The sequence below is a fragment of the Amborella trichopoda genome, chromosome 10 (genome assembly GCF_054954075.1).
Source record: "Amborella trichopoda isolate Santa Cruz 75 chromosome 10, AtrichopodaSantaCruz75HAP2 v2.0, whole genome shotgun sequence".
Taxonomy (NCBI): Eukaryota; Viridiplantae; Streptophyta; class Magnoliopsida; order Amborellales; family Amborellaceae; genus Amborella; species Amborella trichopoda.
In genome coordinates, this window is record NC_142345.1 from 44,328,566 (window position 1) to 44,352,752 (window position 24,187).

Genomic DNA, 24,187 nt, shown 5'->3' on the forward strand with positions numbered 1-24,187 from the left:
GTGATCTGATTTGCAGGCTGTAAACAGCTTTTTCAAGGATTAAATGGTGGAAAAATTGGTTGTTTTTTTATCACGAAAAATTCAGGGTTTAGGGTTTCCGCCTTTTCTGAAATTTCATGCCAAATAGGGCATGAATCTTTCAAAATTTGTAGGCATTTTGATCTTAAAGCTGTGAATCAAAACCTTTTGTTACTAATTTGTGATAATCGTTGAGAAAAACAGAGTTTTTTGGAGATTGAAGGCTTCGGTTCACAAAAACAGGTAAGAACTTTGGGTTTTTTTTTTTTTTTCCGCCATTTGATTTATTTCACGGCATATTTTGAACAAAATGAGTTCAATAATTAGGGTTTTTAATCTTTATTGTGTCTAGTATGATTTAAAATTTTCAATTTTACGTAATCTGGTCAATTACAGCAAGAAATTTGATATGAACAGTGAGATGTCTGCAAAACCAAATTCCGCTGTTTTTTTTTTTTTTTTCCGCCTTTTGATTTTGTTTTCATGATATATTAGGAATAATGTGTTAAAAATTTAGGTTTTTGATTCCTTATATTATTGTTTATCAGAAAATATACTCAATTGGATGTAATTTATTCACTTAGAGGTGAATTTTTGAGTTAAAATCGCTTATGTAAAACGACTCTGTGAAGAACAATTTTTTTTTTTTTTTTGTAGCCCATGATAGAATTTTTTGTAATCCATGATCGAATTTTTATAATCCATGATCGAAATGTTTGTTTTTTTTTTTTTTTTCTTGTAATCCATGATCGAATTTTATTTTTTATTTTTGTAACCCATGATAGAATTTTTTGTAATCCATGATCGAATGTTTTGTAATCCATGATCGAAATGTTTGTTTTTTTTTGTAATCCATGATCGAATTTTTTGTTTTTTTTGTTTTTATGTAACCCATGATAGAGTTTTTTGTAATCTATGATTGAATTTTTTGTTATCCATGATGTAAATGTTTTTTTCTTTTTTTGTAATCCACGATCGAATTTTTTGTTTTTTTTGTTTTTTGTAATCCATGATCGAATTTTATGTAATCCATGATCGAATTTTTTGTAATCCATGATAGAATTTTCTGTAATCCATGATCGATTTTTTTGTAATCCATGATCGAAATGTTTGTTTTTTTTACTTGTAATCCATGATCGAATTTTTTGTTTTTTGTTTTTTTTTGTAGCCCATGATTGAATTTTTTGTAATCCATGATCGAATTGTTTTTTTCTGTTCTTGTAATCCACGATCGAATTTTTTGTTTTTTTATGTTTTTTTTTTTTTTTTGTAATCCATGATCGAATTTTATGTAATCCATGATCGATTTTTTAGAAAATTTATGATTTTTTTTTTTTAATCCATGATCGAACTTTTTGAAAATTTGTTATTTTTTTTTTTTAATCCAAGATCGAATTTTTTGAAAATTTGCTATACTTTTTTTGTTTTATTTCTTTTTATCCATGATCGAATTTTTTGAAAAATGATGATTTTTCGAAAAGATGTGAAAATCGTGATAAAGTTTTGATTATCATGATGTATTAAACATTTAAACCAAATTTTTAATTTTTATTGTTTGAGTTTGCTGTAATTTTTTTTTTTTTTTTCCATGATCGAATTTTTTGAAAAATGATGATTTTCCGAAAAGATGTGAAAATCGTGACAAGGTTTTAATTATCATGAGGTATTAAACCATATTTTAATTTTTTATTGTTAAAGTTTTTGTTGAAAAAATTGTATGTTGATGGATTATTTATGCAAAAAAATGCATGTTATTATATTTTCAATACAAAACTGTATTTTTTTTATCTGTTTTTCATGGATTTTTTAGTTGGAATGACTGATGTTAGCTGGCTCTTTGAAGAATTGTTTTTATTATTAATTTTTTAATGCAAAAAATGTATGTTCTTGATAATTGAGTTGTAGCTATGTTTGAAGCTTGCATTTTGTATTATTCTAAATGTTTGTAATTGATATGTCCGAAAATATTATTGTCAAAAAAGGTATTTTGCAATAACAAATAACAACAAATATGACTACATGAACTACCGCAACATATTATTACTACATATGGTGATTATTTTTCTTTTTGAACTGTCAGGTTAATTTAAACTTTTTACATTTTAAAACAGTTGACTCATGTCAAGATCTACAGAAGACCCTGCATGGCAACATGGGTCAGACTTGATCCCAACAAGAAAGACAAAATTATTTGTAATTACTGTCAAAGAGTGATAAGTAGTGGGGTACATAGGTTCAAGCAACACTTGACAGGGGTTAAGGGAGAAGTTTCTGCATGCACTAGTGTCCCTAGTAATGTAAAAAAATAGATGGTGGCAATTCTTAATGCTAGCAAAGGTAAAAAAATTGCCAAACATAGGATGAATGAAGAGATAGCTAGTTTATATACACCATCAAGCAGGAATGATACAGAAGAGCAATATAATTATGACCTAGAAGAGCAATATAATAATGAGCTGGACATGGCCACAAGATTGAGTTTACATGAACAATATCAGAGGGAATGTGGGTTTAGAATGCCTGGTGGGTCTAGCTCAGACATGCAGGTGGGCCTAGCTCCGATATGCATGGTGGGCCTAGTTCAGATATGCATGGCGGGTCCAGCTCGAGCATGTATGGCGGGCCCAGCTCAAATATATATGGAGGAGTTGGTGGCAATATGTATCAAGGAGAATCAGTTGTTGAAGAAATTGTTTCAAAGTTACCTAGGAGTGCCAGTATTGCAGGTCATGGTCGTAAAGACCCATTTCTCTCAAAGCTTAAGTCACAACAGATGACCCTAAAAGGCATGGTTAAAGGTACAAAAAACATGTTAGGGAGATATGTTGGTAAATGGTTCTACGATAAAGGGATTCCCTTTGATGCAGCCAATAGCCCATATTTTTCACCTATGGTTAGTGCAATCCAGAGAGTCGGGCCCGGGGTAAAACCCCCGACGGCATATGAGCTCAGTGGGCCAATATTAGATGAAGAGGTAGAGGAAGTTAAAAAGTGGATTGAAGAATATAAACAGAGTTGGCCAAGGACAGGAATTACTCTCATGAGTGATGGTTGGTTGAATAAAGTTAGCAAAAAGGAGTTTTTAAACTTCTTGGCCTATTCCCCAAAAGGTACAGTTTTTTTGTCTAGCAAAGACGTATCAGGGACGAAGAAGGATGCAAACTTCTACGTACGACTATATGATCAGATAGTGGAGGAGGTGGGAGATAAGCATGTAGTCCAGTTTATTACGGACAATGCGCGTGCATGTGTTTCTGCGGGCAGCAAGTTGATGGATAAGAGGAAGCATCTAGTATGGACCCCGTGTGCTGCACACAGCATCGATCTTATGTTAGAGGAAATCGGTGAGATCAAAATTGTGAAGGAGACTCTTGATGAAGCAAGGTTGGTGTCGAGATTTACATACAACCACTCTAAAATATTATTTCTGTTTAGAGAACACTCTAAGAAAAAAGAGATAATCAGGCCTGCCATAACCCGCTTTGCGATCGATTACTTAGCTGTGGACTCCATTCGACAATCTGAAGGTGCATTAAAGAGATTGTTTACTTGTGAAGAGTGGTTAAATGACCGCCTCTCGAAGTCCAGTACCGGTATAAAAGTGGATAACATAATCTCAAATAGGCTGTTCTGGTCTCGATGTTCCAGTGTTGTAGAGGCCACTGCCCCTTTGGTCACGGTGTTAAGAATGGTGGATGCTGATAAGAAAGCTACCATGGGTATCCTTTATGAAGGTATTGAGAGGGCGAAATCAGCAATTGGTGAGAAGTGTAATTTTGCTAGCAAAGTGATCGAGATTATAGAAAAGAGGTGGAACACCAAATGCGGACGTCCAATTCATTATATTGGTAAATATATATTTATATCATTACAATGTTTCAGTTTAAATCATTTTTTTATGAAATTGTAAATGACATTTTTCTACCTATATATTTTTTAGGTTACTACTTCAACCCAAAATTTTTCTATTTGACACCTGAACAACTCGACAAGATTATGGAAGAGGTCAGATACATTATTACAAGGTTGGAGAGAAGCCATCGAAACCAAGTAGCAGCAATACAAGAGGTATTATTTAATGTTTGGGTAAGAACTTCATTGAGTTGTTATATTTGTGAGGAATAATGCACTAAAACGTATTATATTTGTTTTAACTTGCTATGTATAGGGATGCTATAGGATCCTTCGGAACTAGACTTGCCAGAAATTCTCGAACTATGATGGATCCAGGTTATCCCCTCGCTAATATTTTGTTTATTCATATATTTAATCTTATGAATTGTTCTTGCCCTTACAATGCTTTTTACATTTTAATCCAGCTGAATGGTGGGAGATATATGGTACTGATACACCTCACCTAAAGAGGATAGCAATCAAGGTGCTCTCCCAGACATGTTCTGCTACTGGCTGTGAGCGCAACTGGAGTACGTTCCAATGGTTGCACACTACTAGGAGGAATCCACTCGCTCATGAGAAGCTTCATAAACTAGTCTACGTTCATTATAATTTAAACCTCAGAGAGCGACAAATAAGAAGGAAGCTTGAAGACTATGGGCCGATAGACTTAGACACAATATTTGTCACAGACACAGCAGACCGATGGGTAGTAGAAGAGGAGGAGCCAGTGTTGCACAAGAGAGTGTTCCTTGAGGCTATCGGTGATGAAGATATTGAAGAAAGTGATGAGCGGCATGAAAGAGGAAGCAGCCAGCCAATGTATCCACAATATGTCGGTGATATTGCACCTAATGAGGGAGAGTGGGAAGGGGGTCTAAGAGAAAATGAGAGAGATGATGATTTTGAGGCCACCCTATCCCAGCCATATTATTCACATATCGAGTCCCAACAACAACAGTGTAGGGATGAGCACGACAGTGCAGGTGAGCATGAAGGATGGACAAGCTTCGGGGATTTTGGATTGGGAACACAACAAAACACTAACACTCAGGGATTTGGGAATAGTCAGACGCCCGCTAATATCGATGATTCGTTTTTAGATCGAATCAATGAATTGTCAAACGAATTCAATCAATGGCACCAGCGTGACCAAGAAGAACAACAACGTCGTCTATCATTTTATTTTTAGATCGTATGTTACTAATTTTATGCTTTATTGTAGTCCATGTATGTTGATATACTTATTCCATTATAATTCTATGTTTATCCTTTTGTGTGATGTAAATTAAATGTTGAATGGCGGTTCATGCAGCGGAAGAACATATCAATATTCGCATATTCATTCAAAAACATGAAAATTCTTAATGGAGTACCCTCATTTTTTATTGAATTCCTAAAAAACAATATTTATAATGAATTTTAATAATTTTTTCGGATTTTTTTGAAGCTTTATTCTGACCGATTCACCAGATTCCGATCCGGATCGCCGATTCGCCGATCCGGATCGCCGATTCGCCGATCCGGATCTGTTTTTGGAAAGCCCGATCCGGGTCACCGATCCGATTTTTAAACCATTGGTATCAATTATTTGAAGATCATGGGATCTGCAAGTTTTTTGGAATTTCAAATTTATGGATCGTTATCATCATCATCATTAGAGCATTTTTCTAACTAATTAGAATCGGCTACACGATTCTTGATTCATCGTTCTATTCTAGCAAGGATCGTACTCTCAATGAGGTCATAAGTTCTTGTATCCTTTCTCACTACTTCTATTCCTTGCCTTTTGGGGCTACCTTTTGTTTTGTTTGAATCTTCCACTTAAACTAACTCAGACCTCCTAATGGATATTGTGCTGGATCTCGAAAACAGATTTGAAGTTTGTTGTGAGTTTTAGAACTCACTAAAACCTAAAGTTCACACATGAGTAGATGAGCTAATAAAAAAGGCTTTAAACACAAGAAAGAAGTTTCTTTCACATGGTATATTAGTATCCCACAAAAGTTGGAAAGTATTATGAAACTTGAGACTCATATGTAGAAATACGGCCCCTCTTAATAATTCAATTTTTTTAAATATACAATCCCCAACCTCGAGATCATTAATGTTATTTTTATCTTTTTTAAATCCCTCCAAAGCTTAATTTCAAATTACAAAATATTCATTTGACTTTTTGAATGATGATTGGACTTTTAAAGTAAGTTAAAATTATAAATATGTCATTGTCGATATTTTTAAGTAAGCAATTGTTATACTTTTATACATTTGTAAGGGTATTTGATGTCAAAAATTTTAGAGTATTAAATTTTAAATTCACCATTAATGTGTTGTATTTTAGAATAACTATATAGTTGTACTTTTATATATTTGTGAGGGCATTTGATGTCAAAAAAAATTTAAAGTAATAAATTTTAAATTCACCATTAGTGTGTTATACTCTAGAATAACCATATATACAAACCCTAAAATTTTATGTAAAATACAAAGTGCTTCATTTATATGCAGAAATTATAAACAAGGTCATCGAGCCCAATTTTTTTTTAATTTCAAAACTGCCCCTTGGTCAACTTGAATTTGAAAATTTGAATTTTTTTTTTTTTTTTAGTTTTTTTCATTAGTAGTGTAGCACCTTAAAACTTGGGGTGTGCCCTATTAATGGGAAAAAATTATAAAAAAAAAAAAAAAAATCAAAATGTTAATTGACTAAGGAGCAATTTTGAAAAAAATAAAAAAGAAGAGTCACTTTAATTTCCACACGGTATCGTACCTAAAATTTAAGGGTATGTCCATAAATAGCTCTTTGAGGGTGTGGTTTGTATAGAGCCTAGGATCTAAACAATCAAATTAGAGCTTACCGTCATATAGTGTCGTGAAATGTGGTTTTAATATTGGAAATCTTTGCGATAGCCTTAAAATATATTTTTCATATTTATTTATAAAGTTTAAAGCTTCAAAAATAATGTAGATCAATAGATCTATTAAACTTGAAAATCTTAAAAATTGACGGTCCAAAAATGCATTACAAAATATACTATTTCCAAAACTTTTAAAATCTATTTTTTTCTTATGTCTATGCATCTTGATGTCAAGATGATCATTTTGAAGATATTTGAGCATCAAAACAACATGTTCTAGTGAAACTTTTTAGGTACGGTCAAATTTGATTGTTTGGAACCTCATCTCTATGTAAACTTTTTCCTTTTATATTTATTTACGCAGTTGATTTGACCTTTTTCTTGGAGGGACAGCTAGAGCCATTTTAAGATGGATGATTTATGCCTCCGCGGGCGCAAATGTAGAAATATATTCCCCGGGCATATACGCTTAAATGAAAAAGGACAGTACGATTTGCATTTGAGAAAGTGATTGATTATTACTGAATTTACTTGTGAATCATTTTACATGTGCAAAAATTGGAAACGGTGGTTGAGCCGTAACCAATGCTTCCTCATTTGTTAATGCTACTATCATTATTGATGGACCATGGCCTTCACATGGTTTTGAGGTGTAAAAGTTGTGAAAGGCTTGAATATAATCGGCCCACTAAAACAAATATGGAAAATAAAAGTGTAACAATCCTAAAATTTCAAAAAAAAAAAAGGAAAAAAAAAAAAAGAAAAAAAAGAGAAAAGATATTTTTAAATAGGTGATGGTCTGTTTGAGTATGATGGTCTTTGGGGACCATCACTATTTTTCAAAATTTTTACTTGGTTTAAACTTTTGCTTGCTGCTTGCCACGATCTTTAGTGGATGTGGTTTTCATATGTTAAAAACAGACTCTTAACGCGATACCTCAGGTATGAGGTAGAGCCTAATAAAATAATATAATAATACGTTATAAGAATTTAAACAGGGGAGGTGAGCACTCCCACCCTAGAAAATTTTGAAATCTCTCTCTCTCTGGTCGAAACATAGTGAACTCCTCTCTCGAATCGAATTTTTTATCGGAAGCTCCCCCTCAAATATTTGTGGGTAAGTGACATCGTTTTCCTGAAAAATAGTCTATTTTTAATAAATAGTGATATTTCCGTCTAGGATCTTTATTTTATCAGTTTGATGCAATGGTTTAAAAACCGGATCGGTGACCCGGATCGGGCTTTTCAAAAACCGATCCGGATCGGCGAATCGGCGATCCGGATCGGCGAATCGGCGGTCCGGATCGGAATCGGGTGAATCGGTCAGAATAAAGCTTCAAAAAAATCCGAAAATTTTATTAAAATTCATTATAAATATTGTTTTTTAGGAATTCAATAAAAAATGAGGGTACTCCATTAAGAATTTTCATGTTTTTGGATGAATATGCGAATATTGATATGTTCTTTCCCTGCATGAACCGCCATTCAACATTTAATTTACATCACATAAAAGGATAAACATAGAATTATCATGGAATAAGTATATCAACATACATGGACTACAATAAAGCATAAAATTAATAACATACGATCTAAAAATAAAATGATAGACGACGTTGTTGTTCTTCTTGGTCACGCTGGTGCCATTGATTGAATTCGTTTGACAATTCATTGATTCGATCTAAAAACGAATCATCGATATTAGCGGGCGTCTGACTATTCCCAAATCCCTGAGTGTTAGTGTTTTGTTGTGTTCCCAGTCCAAAATCCCCGAAGCTTGTCAATCCTTCATGCTCACCTGCACTGTCGTGCTCATCCCTACACTGTTGCTGTTGGGACTCGATATGTGAATAATATGGCTGGGATAGGGTGGCCTCAGAATCATCATCTCTCTCATTTTCTCTTAGACCCCCTTCCCACTCTCCCTCATTAGGTGCAATATCATCGACATATTGTGGATACATTGGCTGGCTGCTTCTTCTTTCATGCCGCTCATCAGTTTCTTCAATATCTTCATCACCGATAGCCTCAAGGAACGCTCTCTTGTGCAACACTGGCTCCTCCTCTTCGACTACCCATCGGTCTGCGGTGTCTGTGACAAATATTGTGTCTAAGTCTATCGGCCCATAGTCTTCAAGCTTCCTTCTTATTTGTCGCTCTCTGAGGTTTAAATTATAATGAACGTAGACTAGTTTATGAAGCTTCTCAGAAGCGAGTCGATTCCTTCTAGTAGTGAGCAACCATTGGAACGTACTCCAGTTGCGCTCACAGCCAGTAGCAGAACATGTTTGGGAGAGCACCTTGATTGCTATCCTCTTTAGGTGAGGTGCATCAGTACCATATATCTCCCACCATTCAGCTGGATTAAAATGTAAAAAGCATTGTAAGGGCAAGAACAATTCATAAGATTAAATATATGAATAAACAAAATATTAGCGAGGGGATAACCTGGATCCATCATAGTTCGAGAATTTCTGGCAAGTCTAGTTCCGAAGGATCCTATAGCATCCCTATACATAGCAAGCTAAAACAAATATATTACGTTTTAGTGCATTATTCCTCACAAATATAACAACTCAATGAAGTTCTTACCCGAACATTAAATAATACCTCTTGTATTGCTGCTACTTGGTTTCGATGGCTTCTCTCCAACCTTGCAATAATGTATCTGACCCCTTCCATAATCTTGTGGGGTTGTTCAGGTGTCAAATAGAAAAAATTTGGGTTGAAGTAGTAACCTAAAAAATATATAGGTAGAAAAATGTCATTTACAATTTCATAAAAAAATGATTTAAACTGAAACATTGTAATGATATAAATATATATTTACCAGCATAATGAATTGGACGTCCGAATTTGGTGTTCCACCTCTTTTCTATAATCTCGATCACTTTGCTAGCAAAATTACACTTCTCCCCAATAGCTGATTTCGCCCTCTCAATACCTTCATAAAGGATACCCATGGTAGCTTTCTTATCAGCATCCACCATTCTTAACACCGTGACCAAAGGGGCAGTGGCCTCTACAACACTGGAACATCGAGACCAGAACAGCCTATTTGAGATTATGTTATCCACTTTTACACCGGTACTGGACTTCGAGAGGCGGTCATTTAACCACTCTTCCCAAGTAAACAATCTCTTTAATGCACCTTCAGATTGTCGAATGGAGTCCACAGCTAAGTAATCGGTCGCAAAGCGGGTTATGGCAGGCCTGATTATCTCTTTTTTCTTAGAGTGTTCTCTAAACAGAAATAATATTTTCGAGTGGTTGTATATAAATCTCGACACCAACCTTGCTTCATCTAGAGTCTCCTTCACAATTTTGATCTCACCGATTTCCTCTAACATAAGATCGATGCTGTGTGCAGCACACGAGGTCCATACTAGATGCTTCCTCTTATCCATCAACTTGCTGCCCGCAGAAACACATGCACGCGCATTGTCCGTAATAAACTGGACTACATGCTTATCCCCCACCTCCTCCACTATCTGATCATATAGTCGTACGTAGAAGTTTGCATCCTTCTTCGTCCCTGATACGTCTTTGCTAGACAAAAAAGCTGTACCTTTTGGGGAATAGGCCAAGAAGTTTAAAAACTCCTTTTTGTTAACTTTATTCAACCAACCATCACTCATGAGAGTAATTCCTGTCCTTGGCCAACTCTGTTTATATTCTTCAATCCACTTTTTAACTTCCTCTACCTCTTCGTCTAATATTGGCCCACTGAGCTCATATGCCGTCGGGGGTTTTACCCCGGGCCCGGCTCTCTGGATTGCACTAACCATAGGTGGAAAATATGGGCTATTGGCTGCATCAAAGGGAATCCCTTTATCGTAGAACCATTTACCAACATATCTCCCTAACATGTTTCTTGTACCTTTAACCATGCCTTTTAAGGTCATCTGTTGTGACTTAGGCTTTGAGAGAAATGGGTCTTTACGACCATGACCTGCAATACTGGCACTCCTAGGTAACTTAGAAACAATTTCTTCAACAACTGATTCTTCTTGATACATATTGCCACCAACCTCTCCATACTTATTTGAGCTGGGCCCGCCATACATGCTCGAGCTGGACCCGCCATGCATATCTGAACTAGGCCCACCATGCATATCGGAGCTAGGCCCACCATGCATGTCTGAGCTAGACCCACCAGGCATTCTAAACCCACATTCCCTCTGATATTGTTCATATAAACTCAATCTTGTGGCCATGTCCAGCTCATTATTATATTACTCTTTTAGGTCATAATTATATTGCTCTTCTGTATCATTTCTGCTTGATGGTGTATATAAACTAGCTATCTCCTCATTCATCCTATGTTTGGCAATTTTTTTACCTTTGCTAGCATTAAGAATTGCCACCATCTGTTTTTTTACATTACTAGGGACACTAGTGCATGCAGAAACTTCTCCCTTAACCCCTGCCAAGTGTTGCTTGAACCTATGTACCCCACTACTTATCACTCTTTGACAGTAATTACAAATACTTTTGTCTTTCTTGTTGAGATCAAGTCTGACCCCATGTTGCCATGCAGGGTCTTCTATAGATCTTGACATGATTCAACTGTTTTAAGATGTAAAAAGTTTAAATTAACCTGACAGTTCAAAAAGAAAAATAATCACAATATGTAGTGATAATATGTTGCGGTAGTTCATGTAGTCATATTCGTTGTTATTTGTTATTGCAAAATACCTTTTTTGACAATAATATTTCGTACATATCAATTACAAACATTTAGAATAATACAAAATGCAAGCTCCAAACATGGCTACAACTCAATTATCAAGAACATACATTTTTTGCATTAAAAAATTAATAATAAAAACAATTCTTCAAAGAGCCGGCTAACATCAGTCATTCCAACTTAAAAATTCATGAACAACAGATAAAAAAAATACAGTTTTGTATTGAAAATATAATAACATGCATTTTTTTGCATAAATAATCCATCAACATACAATTTTTTCAACAAAAACTTTAACAATAAAAATTTAAAATATGGTTTAATACCTCATGATAATTAAAACCTTGTCACGATTTTCACATCTTTTCGGAAAATCATCAATTTTCAAAAAATTCGATCATGAAAAAAAAAAAAAAAAAAATTACAGCAAACTCAAACAATAAAAATTAAAAATTAGGTTTAAATGTTTAATACATCATGATAATCAAAACTTTATCACGATTTTCACATCTTTTCGAAAAATCATCATTTTTCAAAAAATTCGATCATGGATAAAAAGAAATAAAAAAAAAAAAAGTACAGCAAATTTTCAAAAAATTCGATCATGGATTAAAAAAAAAATTAACAAATTTTCAAAAAGTTCGATCATGGATTAAAAAAAAAAATTCATAAATTTTCTAAAAATTCGATCATGGATTACAAAAAATTCGATCATGGATTACATAAAATTCGATCATGGATTACATAAAATTCGATCATGGATTACATAAAATTCGATCATGGATTACAAAAAAAAAAAAAAACATAAAAAAACAAAAAATTCGATCGTGGATTACAAGAACAAAAAAAAACAATTCCATCATGGATTACAAAAAATTCAATCATGGGTTACAAAAAAAAAAAAAACACAAAAAATTCGATCAAGGATTACAAGTAAAAAAAACAAACATTTTGATCATGGATTACAAAAAAGTTGATCATGGATTACAGAAAATTCTATCATGGATTACAAAAAATTCGATCATGGATTACATAAAATTCGATCATGGATTACAAAAAAGTCGATCATGGATTACAGAAAATTCTATCATGGATTACAAAAAATTCGTTCATGGATTACATAAAATTCGATCATGCATTACAAAAAAAAAAAACAAAAAAAAACAAAAAATTCGATCGTGGATTACTAAAAAAGAAAAAAACAATTACATCATGGATAACAAAAAATTCAATCATAGATTACAAAAAACTCTATCATGGGTTACATAAAAAACAAAAAACAAAAAATTCGATCATGGATTACAAAAAAAAACAAACATTTCGATCATGGATTACAAAACATTCGATCATGGATTACAAAAAATTCTATCATGGGTTACAAAAATAAAAAATAAAAAATAAAATTCGATCATGGATTACAAGAAAAAAAAACAAACATTTTGATCATGGATTACAAAAAATTCGATCATAGATTACAAAAAATTCTATCATGGGCTACAAAAAAAAAAAAAAAAAAAAAAAAAAAAAAAAAAAAAATTTGTTCATCACAGAGTCGTTTTACATAAGCGATTTTAAGTCAAAAATTCACCTCCAAGTGAATAAATTACATCCAATTGACTATATTTTCTGATAAACAACAATATAAGGAATCAAAAACCTAAATTTTTAACACATTATTTCTAATATATCATGAAAACAAAATCAAAAGGCGGAAAAAAAAAAAAAAAACAGCGGAATTTTTTTCCCCTGACATCTCACTGTTCATATCAAATTTCTTGCTGTAATTAACCAGATTACGTAAAATTAAAAATTTTAAATCATACTAGACACAATAAAGATTAAAAACCCTAATTATTGAACTCATTTTGTTCAAAATATGCCATGAAATAAATCAAATGGCGGAAAAACAAAAAAACCCAAAGTTCTTACCTGTTTTTGTGAACCGAAGCCTTCAATCTCCAAAAAAGTCTGTTTTTCTCAACGATTATCACAAATTAGTAACAAAATATTTTGATTCACAGCTTTAAGATCAATATGCCTACAAATTTTGAAAGATTCATGCCCTATTTGGCATGAAATTTCAGAAATGGCGGAAACCCTAAACCCCGAATTTTTCTTGATCCAAAAACAACCAATTTTTCCACCATTAAATCGTTAAAAAAGCTGAATAAAGCTGTTTACAGCCTGAAAAACAGATCACGTGCCGAAAAAAACAAAAAAAATGATCAAAAAATGACAAATTTGAAAAAAATCCGTGAAGAACACTGTGCAACCCGTGTTCTTCACGGACTCGCCGATTCCGCACAGTGAATCGGCGAGTCACTGTGCGGAATCGTCCGGTTCTCTCTAGAACCGGACGATTCCCGGTTTTTGAACCGATCCGGTCCCTTTTTCGTGAATTCCGAGTCGAACCGGGCGAGTCCGGTTCGACTCGGCGATTTTTAAAACGCTGGTTTGATGTGTAAGTGACCTCATTGTCTTGAAAAATAATCCATTCTTTTTAAAAATAAAATGAAATAATTATTTATGCTTATTATCATGAATTAGGTGCGATAAATTTTATGCGCACACGACCTCATTATCTTGAAAAATAATCTTTTTAATAAAATTGTGATATTTTATCTATGTTAGAAATTTTAAATGCTGTAAATTCTTAGAAAAATAAATTTATTTATTTTTCTTGGCTATTGTTAGAAAATTTTAGATACTATCAAATTATTAGAAATAAATGTGACATTTCTGCTTTCAGTAAAATTGTGATATTTCTTTCTACTGTTTTGAATATTTAGACATTGTACAATTCATGTGCAAATGACTGCCTTATTATTTAAAAATTGCTATTTTTGCAATTGATTATAGTATTGTTGTGAAATGTTTATTTGTGGATTGATATCCCATAAATTGTGATAATTCCGTATTCTTGAATTTCTATAAGAGTTTTTTTTCTATACATATTAAATTGGCAATTAAGCTAGAATGCCTTTACAAACTGCTACCTTTCTAAATTTGAGCCCAAAATATTTGATTGGTTATTTTTGAAATGTTATAGAGAGTGACTGTTATTAATGGTTTAAGTGAAATTCATATTAATGATTTCAGTGATATGTTGAGTACATGATATTGCTGCTTTCGAATGTTTAAAGAGATTTAGAAATAATTTAAGTATGCAAGTAGACTCATCCGGTTCGCCGGTGAGGTATAAGTGGACCTATCTGGGATGCCGGTAGGGATTAAGTGGACTCATTCGGTTCGCCGGTGAGGTATAAGTGGACCTACAGGGATTAAGTGGACCTATTTGGGACGCCGATAGGGATTAAGTGGGCCCATCAGGACGCTGATGGGGTATATAGGTGACCTACTTGGGACGCCAGTAGGGTATTTTGTGAAATCCTTTGAATTATGCACTGCCGTTAAAAGTGTTATAAGCATTTCAATTACTCGAATTATACTTAATTATGCATTTATTGAAAGTGAAACTGTTGAAGCATTTCTGTTAATAGATCTCATTTTGGAAAATATTGATATCTTTCAATCATGATTATTTTTAGGATTATGATGATCACTTACTGAGTAGCCAAACTCATCAAACTATAGTAAACATTTTTTCAGGATAACTGCGGATTCATTTTGAGTGCTAGTCAAGATCAACCTTGGAAGATATTGCTGTTGTGCTAGCTTTCTTTTGTTACTTTGTAAGACCTCACCACTGTAAATTTGTCCTATCAATAGATGTATATATGTTTTGTCTGTCACATCTCAAGAATAACAGTATTGTAAATTTTTGGGGTGTGACAAAAAGCTATCTCAAAACCGTATGGTTTGGTACATCTAGAATTTTGTATCATTTAGTCTCCTATGTAACTGAAAAGATTAGTCTCCCACGTAACTACACGATTTAAAAAGTATATTACAATATTATTGATTTTTTATACAAGAAGGTCGCTATTATTTTAAGTAATTGGGTGTGAAATCCAATATATTGAAGTGCATCATACCACTCGACAAATTTTATTTTGGATATGGTGACAAGTCATGCATCCCCAACCACCTGATTTCACACGTAATGGTTATTAATAATTGTGGTTACTTATTCCAAAAATAATTGATTTTACTATATGCATTTCCAAAAGATATTATATTAGTGTATTGTTAAAACAATCATAAGCACGACTCGGGATGCGTACGAGTTAACCTTGAATGAGTGCATGGAATTCAGGGCTCAAAGAACAAGGAATCATCCGATTCCTGTTATTTTTATAATATTGAATTTTTGCTCAAAAAATTGCTTCATCTGACTTAGACTTTATTAGACTTTCTCAAGTCGGGAACTTAGACTCAAGCCCTAGAGAGTTGGATCCAGCATTTTAAAACCCAGCTATTTTCAATCTCGATCATCTATTCATGTGGAAATCGAACTGGTTTTAGGATGATATTGGGTTCCAACACTATTCCCCTAAAACTTTCCTTTTTATTTTTTATGTTTTTAAAGCTTATAGAATATTTTTTAGGTCCCTTAAATCCCCAAGCTATAAACCAATATTTCAATTTTACTTATTTTTCACCATTTTTAGATCATTAATTCAAAACAATCTGGATTTAATCTTAATCGCGAATCCAATGATCGAACATGGATATGTAGAGAAACGATCTACCGTACCGATACGCGGATTGAAATGGTTCCAACCAATGGTTTAAAAAACGGATCGGTGACCCGGATCGGGCTTCCAAAAAACCGATCCGGATCAGCAAATCGGCGATCCGGATCAGGAATCGGGTGAATCGGTCAGAATAAAGCTTAAAAAAAATCCGAAAAAATTATTAAAATTCATTATAAATATTATTTTTAGGAATTCAATAAATTAAGAATTTTCATGTTTTTGAATGAATATACGAATATCGATATGTTCTTTCCCTGCATGAACCGCCATTCAGCATTTAATTTACATCACACAAAAGGATAAACATATAATTATCATGGAATAAGTATATCAACATACATGGACTACAATAAAGCATAAAATTAGTAACATATGATTTAAAAATAAAATGATAGACGACGTTATTGTTCTTCTTGGTCACGCTGGTGCCATTGATTGAATTAGTTTAACAATTCATTGATTCGATCTAAAAACGAATCATCGATATTAGCAGGCGTCTGACTATTCTCAAATCCCTGAGTGTTAGTGTTTTGTTGTGTTCCCAATCTAAAATCCCCGAAGATTGTCCATCCTTCATGCTCACCTGCACTGTCGTGCTCATCCCTACATTGTTGCTGTTGGGACTCGATATGTGAATAATATGGCTGGGATAGGGCGGCCTCAGAATCATCTTCTCTCTCATTTTCTCTTTGAATAATATGGATTAAAAAATAATAATAACAAATTTTCAAAAAAATCGATCATGGATTGAAAAAAAAAATCACAAATTTTCAAAAAATTCTATCATGGATTACAGAAAAAAATTTGATCATGGATTAAAAAAAAAAAATCACAAATTTTTCAAAAATTCTATCATGGATTACAAAAAAAAATTCGATCATGGATTAAAAAAAAAAAATCACAAATTTTCAAAAAATTCAATCATGGATTATAAAAAATTCGATCATGGATTACATAAAATTCGATCATAGATTACATAAAATTCGATCATGGATTACATAAAATTCGATCATGGATTACAAAAAAAACAAACAAAAAAAGACAAAAAAATCAATCGTGGATTACAAAAAAAGAAAAAAACAATTCGATCATGGATTACAAAAAATTTAATCATGGATTACAAAAAACTCTATCATGGGTTACAAAAAAAGCAAAAAACAAAAAATTCAATCATGGATTACAAAAAAAAAAACAAACATTTCGATCATGGATTACAAAAAAAAACAAACATTTCGATCATGTATTACAAAACATTCGATCATGGATTACAAAAAATTCTATCATGGGTTACAAAACAAAAAAAAAAAACAAAAAATTCGATCATGGATTACAAGAAAAAAAAACAAACATTTCGATCATGGATTACAAAAAATTCGATCATGGATTACAAAAAATTCTATCATGGGTTACAAAAAAACAAAAAATTCGATCATGGATTACAAAAAAACAAAAACAATTCAACAAAAACAATTCAATCATGGATTACAAAAAAATCGATCAAGTATTACAAAAAAATCTATCATGGATTACAAAAAAAAAAAAAAAAAAAAAAAAAAAAAAAAAAAAAAAAAAAAAAAAAAAAAAAAAAAAAAAAAAAAAAAAATCTTGTACGGACTCGCCGATTCCGTACAGTGAATCGGCGATTCACTGTACAGAATCGTCCGGTTCTCTCTAGAACCAGACTATTTCCGATTTTTTAGCCGATACGATCCACTTTTTGCAATTTCCGAGTCGAACCGGTCAGCGTTTTTTAAAACATTGGGTCCAACTTTTTAAACACTGCATTACATAGCATGTGACATGGACGTTCATGTCCACCCGAGAATGAAAAGAAAACATGTGATTTCAGATATTCAATTGAAAGATACTACACCATTGCCATAAGAAACCATATTTGGCATCTTTATCGATAAAAAGCGTTTCATTGATCCGAATACTTTTCTTTTATCCATTTTCGTTCCTATTTCAATTTTTCAGTCTTCTCATTTTGTCGATTCCTTCTTTTCATTTGCTTATAATTTTTCTTTCCTCCTAACAATTGATGTTTCTTTAATTTTGGAAAATTTTAGATTTTTCTTCCATGTAATCTTTTTTTATGCAAAAGGTTAACAAGTAGCTTACTAAGTTGCATGTCATATTTTAAATAAAATCATTTAGACACTAGGAAGACCCTAAAATTGATCACATTGACATCTCTAGTTATCTTGACCGTCCATTCACTATTATTCAGAGATTTATCAAATCTAGATCACTTTTAGAGCTTAAAATTTCATAAACAAGAGCCAAAGAGAATATCAAGCTATCATAAAAATTTATCGGGCCAGAGCGACATTTTAGATGGGTCTTGAAGGGTAGTTACTGTGATTAGTAAAAGAAAGACCTATGTGATCTTTTATCGGGGAGTATAGTTTTTTTTTCGCCATTTTCTTTTGGCAAAAGATCACTTACAGGTGGTCTTTATTATAATAAGATAAATTTCAAAATAAAATCAACATAACAATAAAACCAATATCTTAACAACTTGATGCCATTGAAACAACTATGCACTTTGTTTGATAATAAATTATAAGATTGCAAGAAACAGAAAAAAGAAGTGTGTCGGAGATTACCTCAACCGGGCTTATTACAATCCACAACGAGTCACCACCATCCGATGCCGTGGGATCAACGGTCTAGCTTCAATCTCGATCCGAGAAAACAAATTTCTGCCAAGCCACACCAATGTATCATGAACCCCTTTGATCACAAACTCAAACCCTAGGTGAATTCTCTTAGCAACCTAGTTTGAGAGAGATGGATTCTCTTTTTGCTAAACCCTAAAACCCTTAGCCGTAAATCCATATTTGAGAGATAAGAGAGAAAAACTCCATAACTTAAACCCTTGGGTTCTTTCACAATGTGAGAGACATCAAACCTTTAAGGTTCTTTCATAATGTGTGAGAGAGTGGTACGTGCCCTCTTTTTGGGATATGAGAGAGAAATATGTAAATTAGGTACAAGAGATAATGAGTAGAAATTTTTGGGTAGAGACAATCTTTTTTTATAGGCTTTGAATAATATTAGAGTTTCTTTTGCATCTTTTTATGAGATTGAATATAGACCGTCGATCAAGGGTTGAATATAGACCGTCGATCAAGGGTGAGAGATATGAGCTATCCATTCCATAGATGGGTCGATGTTGCATGAACCATTATCCCCCTTACCTAAATGTGGCACGTGTGAGTCTCCACCCACATGCCACATGGTGGGCCTATGTACACTATGGGCCCCCATGGAATATTATAAAAAAAGTATTATTTTTAAAATTGAATAAAATAATTTAAAATATATATTTTAATTTTTATAACCTTGTAAAAATAATAACTGTATTTTTATAAGTCCAAAAATCAAAAATAAAATATTGAGAGATTCATAAAAATTCAAATAATAAAACTAAAATCATTTCAATAATAAAATCAACATAATTAAATTAATATGATGGGAAAATTATCAATATGGTTTTGGTAATCCAATCTGTAATAACGGGGTACTACGCCTTTAACTGTGGACTACATACCACACTAGCTTTTTCGAACCGACCCAGTATTTCCCATGACCCACAGTCCAAGTAGGGCCTCATTAGCAGGCCACCAAAGTCAGGTCGATGAATCAAGGGGTCGCAATACCAGTCTATGGATTATAGGTCCTCTCTTATAAACAAGTCAAGGTCACCACGACTTGATGCGACCACAGCTTTATAGCGCATAGGGGTATCTCTCCTACATGCATACACTTCACCCAAACGTAAATATCTGACTTTCCTGAACGATCTATCAATATGCATGCCGTGCGATGGGATATGGATGAAGTTTGGGCCCATCTCAGTACGCCACTATCACATACAAGGGTCATAGAGTCCCTCGGCTCACTCATCCGGGCATGTTCTCCGACCTCAGCAAGGGTTAATCCATAAACCCTTATTGGTTTGTTCTTCATGCTCAAGTAACATAGGTTTTTTCCAACCGACTGACCTAGATCGTGAAGCACGGATAGGTATCAGCAAGCCATCATTTGTTTAGTAGGGTCTACGAGGGACCACACTCCCACTAAGTTCATGTTCCACTACATCATTTTATGTTACCAACACTCGTAAGGCCTTTAAAGGCCACAGAAACCCAACAATTACTCTTTATCAATGTATAAAAACCTGGACCGGTAGTGTGAACCTGTCATCCAAAAAATTGGCACAAGTCGGCCAATCGGTGATCCAATTGAGAGAATCGACCAATAAAAACTAAAAATTTGAGAACAAATTTAGTAAATGGGATGCCATATCAGCCATTTTCCCGAGTAGAACTGATAGGTTATATTAAAAAACCAAAGAGGTCCTAGTGAAAACTCCCTGGCTCCCGATATAATCAAGAAACTGAGATAGGTTCATTAATTCTTAAGTTGAATCGGATGGGTTCACTAATTCAGAATTAAACTGTTCCGATACGACCCGACATTTTTTTTCAAAGATTATTTTTTACGCTAGCACACCTTTTTTTAATTGAGATTTGAGTCAAAGGGACATTGGAGCCTTTTTAATAACTGACGTGGCAACAATCATGCATGATTTATGATGCTCTTTTTCTTACCAGAAGATGTTGACTAAGGAGCTGGCAACCTTACACCTTGGTCCGACGTGGCAAACCTTTGACGTCCCTCTCAGATGATCAAGTCCACGTCAGATCTACTCATGTCCACGTTGACTAAGGACCTGGCAACCTTACACCTTGGTCCGACGTGCCAAACCTTTGACGTCCCTCTCATATGATCAAGTCCACGTCAGATCTACTCATGTCCACGTTAGCCAATACGGGGTCAATGCAGACGTCACCACATCGGCATATCTACCATTTCTCGGGTGGCGACACCTAATTTTCGGTGGCAACTAGAACACCTAATTTTCGGTTTATTACGGGAATCTTAGTGGGAAAATTTTGGGGAAAATTGCAGTCCCTAAAATGGGTTTCGGCGTATGTTATTAAAAAATCCCCATCCTATTAATCTTTATATTAATTTTTTATTTTATTTCATTTACTTTTTATGATTTTTTATATCGGAATGATCCAAACCCAATTTGAATTGAAGACATGAATTTGTGGGTGAACAAACTGCCCCACCAATGTGGGTTTTGAAATACTGATAAGCACCTCACACTATCAAACGCATTGATGTACGCTACCAATTTAATATGATATTGTTTCCATATCATGTATCACAATAAACACTTGCTTTTCTTCTTGGTTAACTATCATCTTTATTTTATAAAATAATATTAAGTAATCTACAATATCTATTTTATGTAAACAATATAAATTCGGCACTATATGATGACAATATCTTAAAAAATATATCAAATCTACACTGTTTAACTAAAATAAATAATGAGCAATACAACAACCTTTAGAAGCTCAAAACATTTGCAAATTAAATATGTACACGGTTTTTTATGAGTCTCCTTGGTCATTTGTACATATTGCCACTTCACTCCATGATGCACTTTTTAGATTGATTTTTAATCTAATTTAATTTCTTAGAAATATATATTTTCTAACATGGAGATCATTGACAAATAAAAAAATAATTTTTAAAAATTAAGAATAATATGTTTCGAAGAAGAGTTGTAAACTGGTGGCTCTATTTTTTTTTGAAACCACCCCTTCTTTACATTCATCCTTACAATGGATGTTTGATGTGTCTGGCGACGCTAACATAGAATTGCATCCCCTGATGTACAAAATACTTTTCCTTCAAGCATACAATACTGTGGAGCATGTGTGGGCTTGTAGCATGCTCCACGGTTCCAAAATCCCTCGCAACTCATTTTAGTCGGACCGGATCATGATGTCAGTGATTTTGCACCAAAAGACCTGAAAATCGCTAAGCATCCCAATATTTTGGTTAAAAAATAAAACTCGTTGTAAGTACGGGGAATCTTTTTATACTTTGCACGTGCATAGTGTACATTGAGTGATTTGTGTTACGCACAACATATACAATACACAAGACTGAATACTAAGTACACTTATGTAGTGCTCGATGCGCACGTTCCAATGAAACGGGAGCCTATTTATGATATTTGAAACTACAAAACAAATTAGATGTTGTAGATTAATCAAACACCGTAGAGTAGAGGATGTCAATTGTTATCTCCACCATCCATCATCTCAACCGGCGGTGGATCTACTCCTTGTGTGTGAATGGCACATAGGATATACCTTTATTTACATACTTTCCTTTTTGGACGCCAAAAGTGGCAATTTTGCCAAATTTGGTTATCTGCCACAACTTTCAGACTGAATTGCCGTTTTGTTACTAAATTTAGGAAAAAAATGGCGATTGAATAATAATAAATTGGTTTCTCCAAATTGAGGCGAACCCTTGAACGAACCACATTTAAGCACAATTTCAAGTTCCAGCTATGAAAACTTGGCAAAACTTAGCCGATAAATTGGTGATAAAACTCCAAGAAATGAGTTTGCTTTATTGTAATTCGTGATTTCCTCAAACTTTCTTTCATATTTATAGGAAAATAATTGGAAAATGTTTTGATCGGCAAAATAACCTCACTTCAAAATTTACCGGAAATTGTAGTCCTAACATCAGAAAGCCTTTGGATCGATCATCTCCGCTTTACATTATGGTTGCGAAAAATAATTAGGATTTCAAGCCTTAAAAATAGTGTGTATTATAATACATGTTTTAAACCATCCATTCCGCTTAGAAATCAATGTTTATGGATCTGTAAGATTTGTATTATTTTTTTACTTCAAAATTTGCCCAACGTACTTTCGATATAAGGATTTGAGGTGAGTCTTTACTTTGTTTTCATAAAGAAATGAAATTGATTTTATCTTCTTCATATCAAATTAACCTAAAATTTGTGTCTATACTTCTTTCCATCATTCCACCAGGCACCTATAAAAAATATTAAGAAATAATTATAAAAATAATAGACAACCAAAATACCCATATAGCATTTAGATGTATTTTGGTAATTTAATTTATGTTAAATTTTTTTTATTCTATGATAATAAATACTAACCTTCCAAATTTGAGCTTAATTGTAGATATAGAGAAAAAGATAAAGTTCAAATATAACTTATACCAAAAAATAAATTTAACCATAAAATATAAAAAATAGAAAAACATTTATATAAAGTTGAGGCTCCAAACAATCAAATTAAGGCACACCTCAAAAATTCACAATAAGAAGTTATTTCGATGCCGAAAACCTTCAAATCTGATCAGCTCATCTTGACCTTCAAAATAAAAAATGACTTCAATTCTCAAAAGCAATGCTTATGTAGACCATCAATTTTCAAGATTTTTAATTGTTCACCGATCTAATGGATCTATGCTATTTTTTAAACTTCAAATTTTATAACTAGAAATGAAAATAAATTTTCAGGCTATCATAAATATTTTCGACATGAAACAACATTTTTAGACATTATTTAAAGGTGCGCCTCACTTTGATTGCTCGGGGCCTCAACCTTATACAAACCACACCCATAAAAATATAGAAATTTATTAATTCCAAAAATAAAACGGGAAATTTCTTTTTCTTTATTCAACGTGGGACTTGAATTTCGCCGATCCATCTGCCAAAATGTCGGAACATTTCGGATTCGGGATTCGGCTCACGGTATTTATCTGATGCCGAAATCTAGGCCAAATATGCGGTGCGGCAGTTGATACGTGAGCAGTACGTATCGAAAGTGCAAATATTTTGTTGGGACCTTTCCGAGACCACGTGACTTCTTGCTGTTTTCTTATATTTCCTCGTCATTCGAGCTTTGTTTTTTCATGAATTAATTAATTTTCATATTCACCATTTTTTTGAATAAAAATATCTTCCTCGCAGTTTAAATACTGGTTCCTTGATAGTTTTTGGGATGCATTGGTCATTGATTCAATCTTCACTTGAGCTTCAGTTCTTTGTTTTTTGAGCTTTGCTTCTCCCTCTTCTCTCTCTATCAAATCTAGTAGGTTTTTTTTTTTTTTCTTCGTCTAAACTTGTGTTTTGTTGTTCTATAGAT

General features: G+C 33.3%; 1 long non-coding RNA gene across 1 annotated transcript; it reads right to left on the reverse strand.

Annotated features, from left to right (window-relative positions):
- Window positions 1-9,015: 9,015 nt before the first annotated feature.
- LOC148780266 (uncharacterized) lies at window positions 9,016-9,507 on the reverse strand. The gene is made up of 3 exons (XR_016042535.1): window positions 9,381-9,507; window positions 9,219-9,294; window positions 9,016-9,129 (listed from the first exon to the last, which is right to left on the reverse strand). It is a non-coding gene; the product is annotated as an uncharacterized LOC148780266 (long non-coding RNA).
- Between the last annotated feature and the right edge of the window lie 14,680 nt (window positions 9,508-24,187).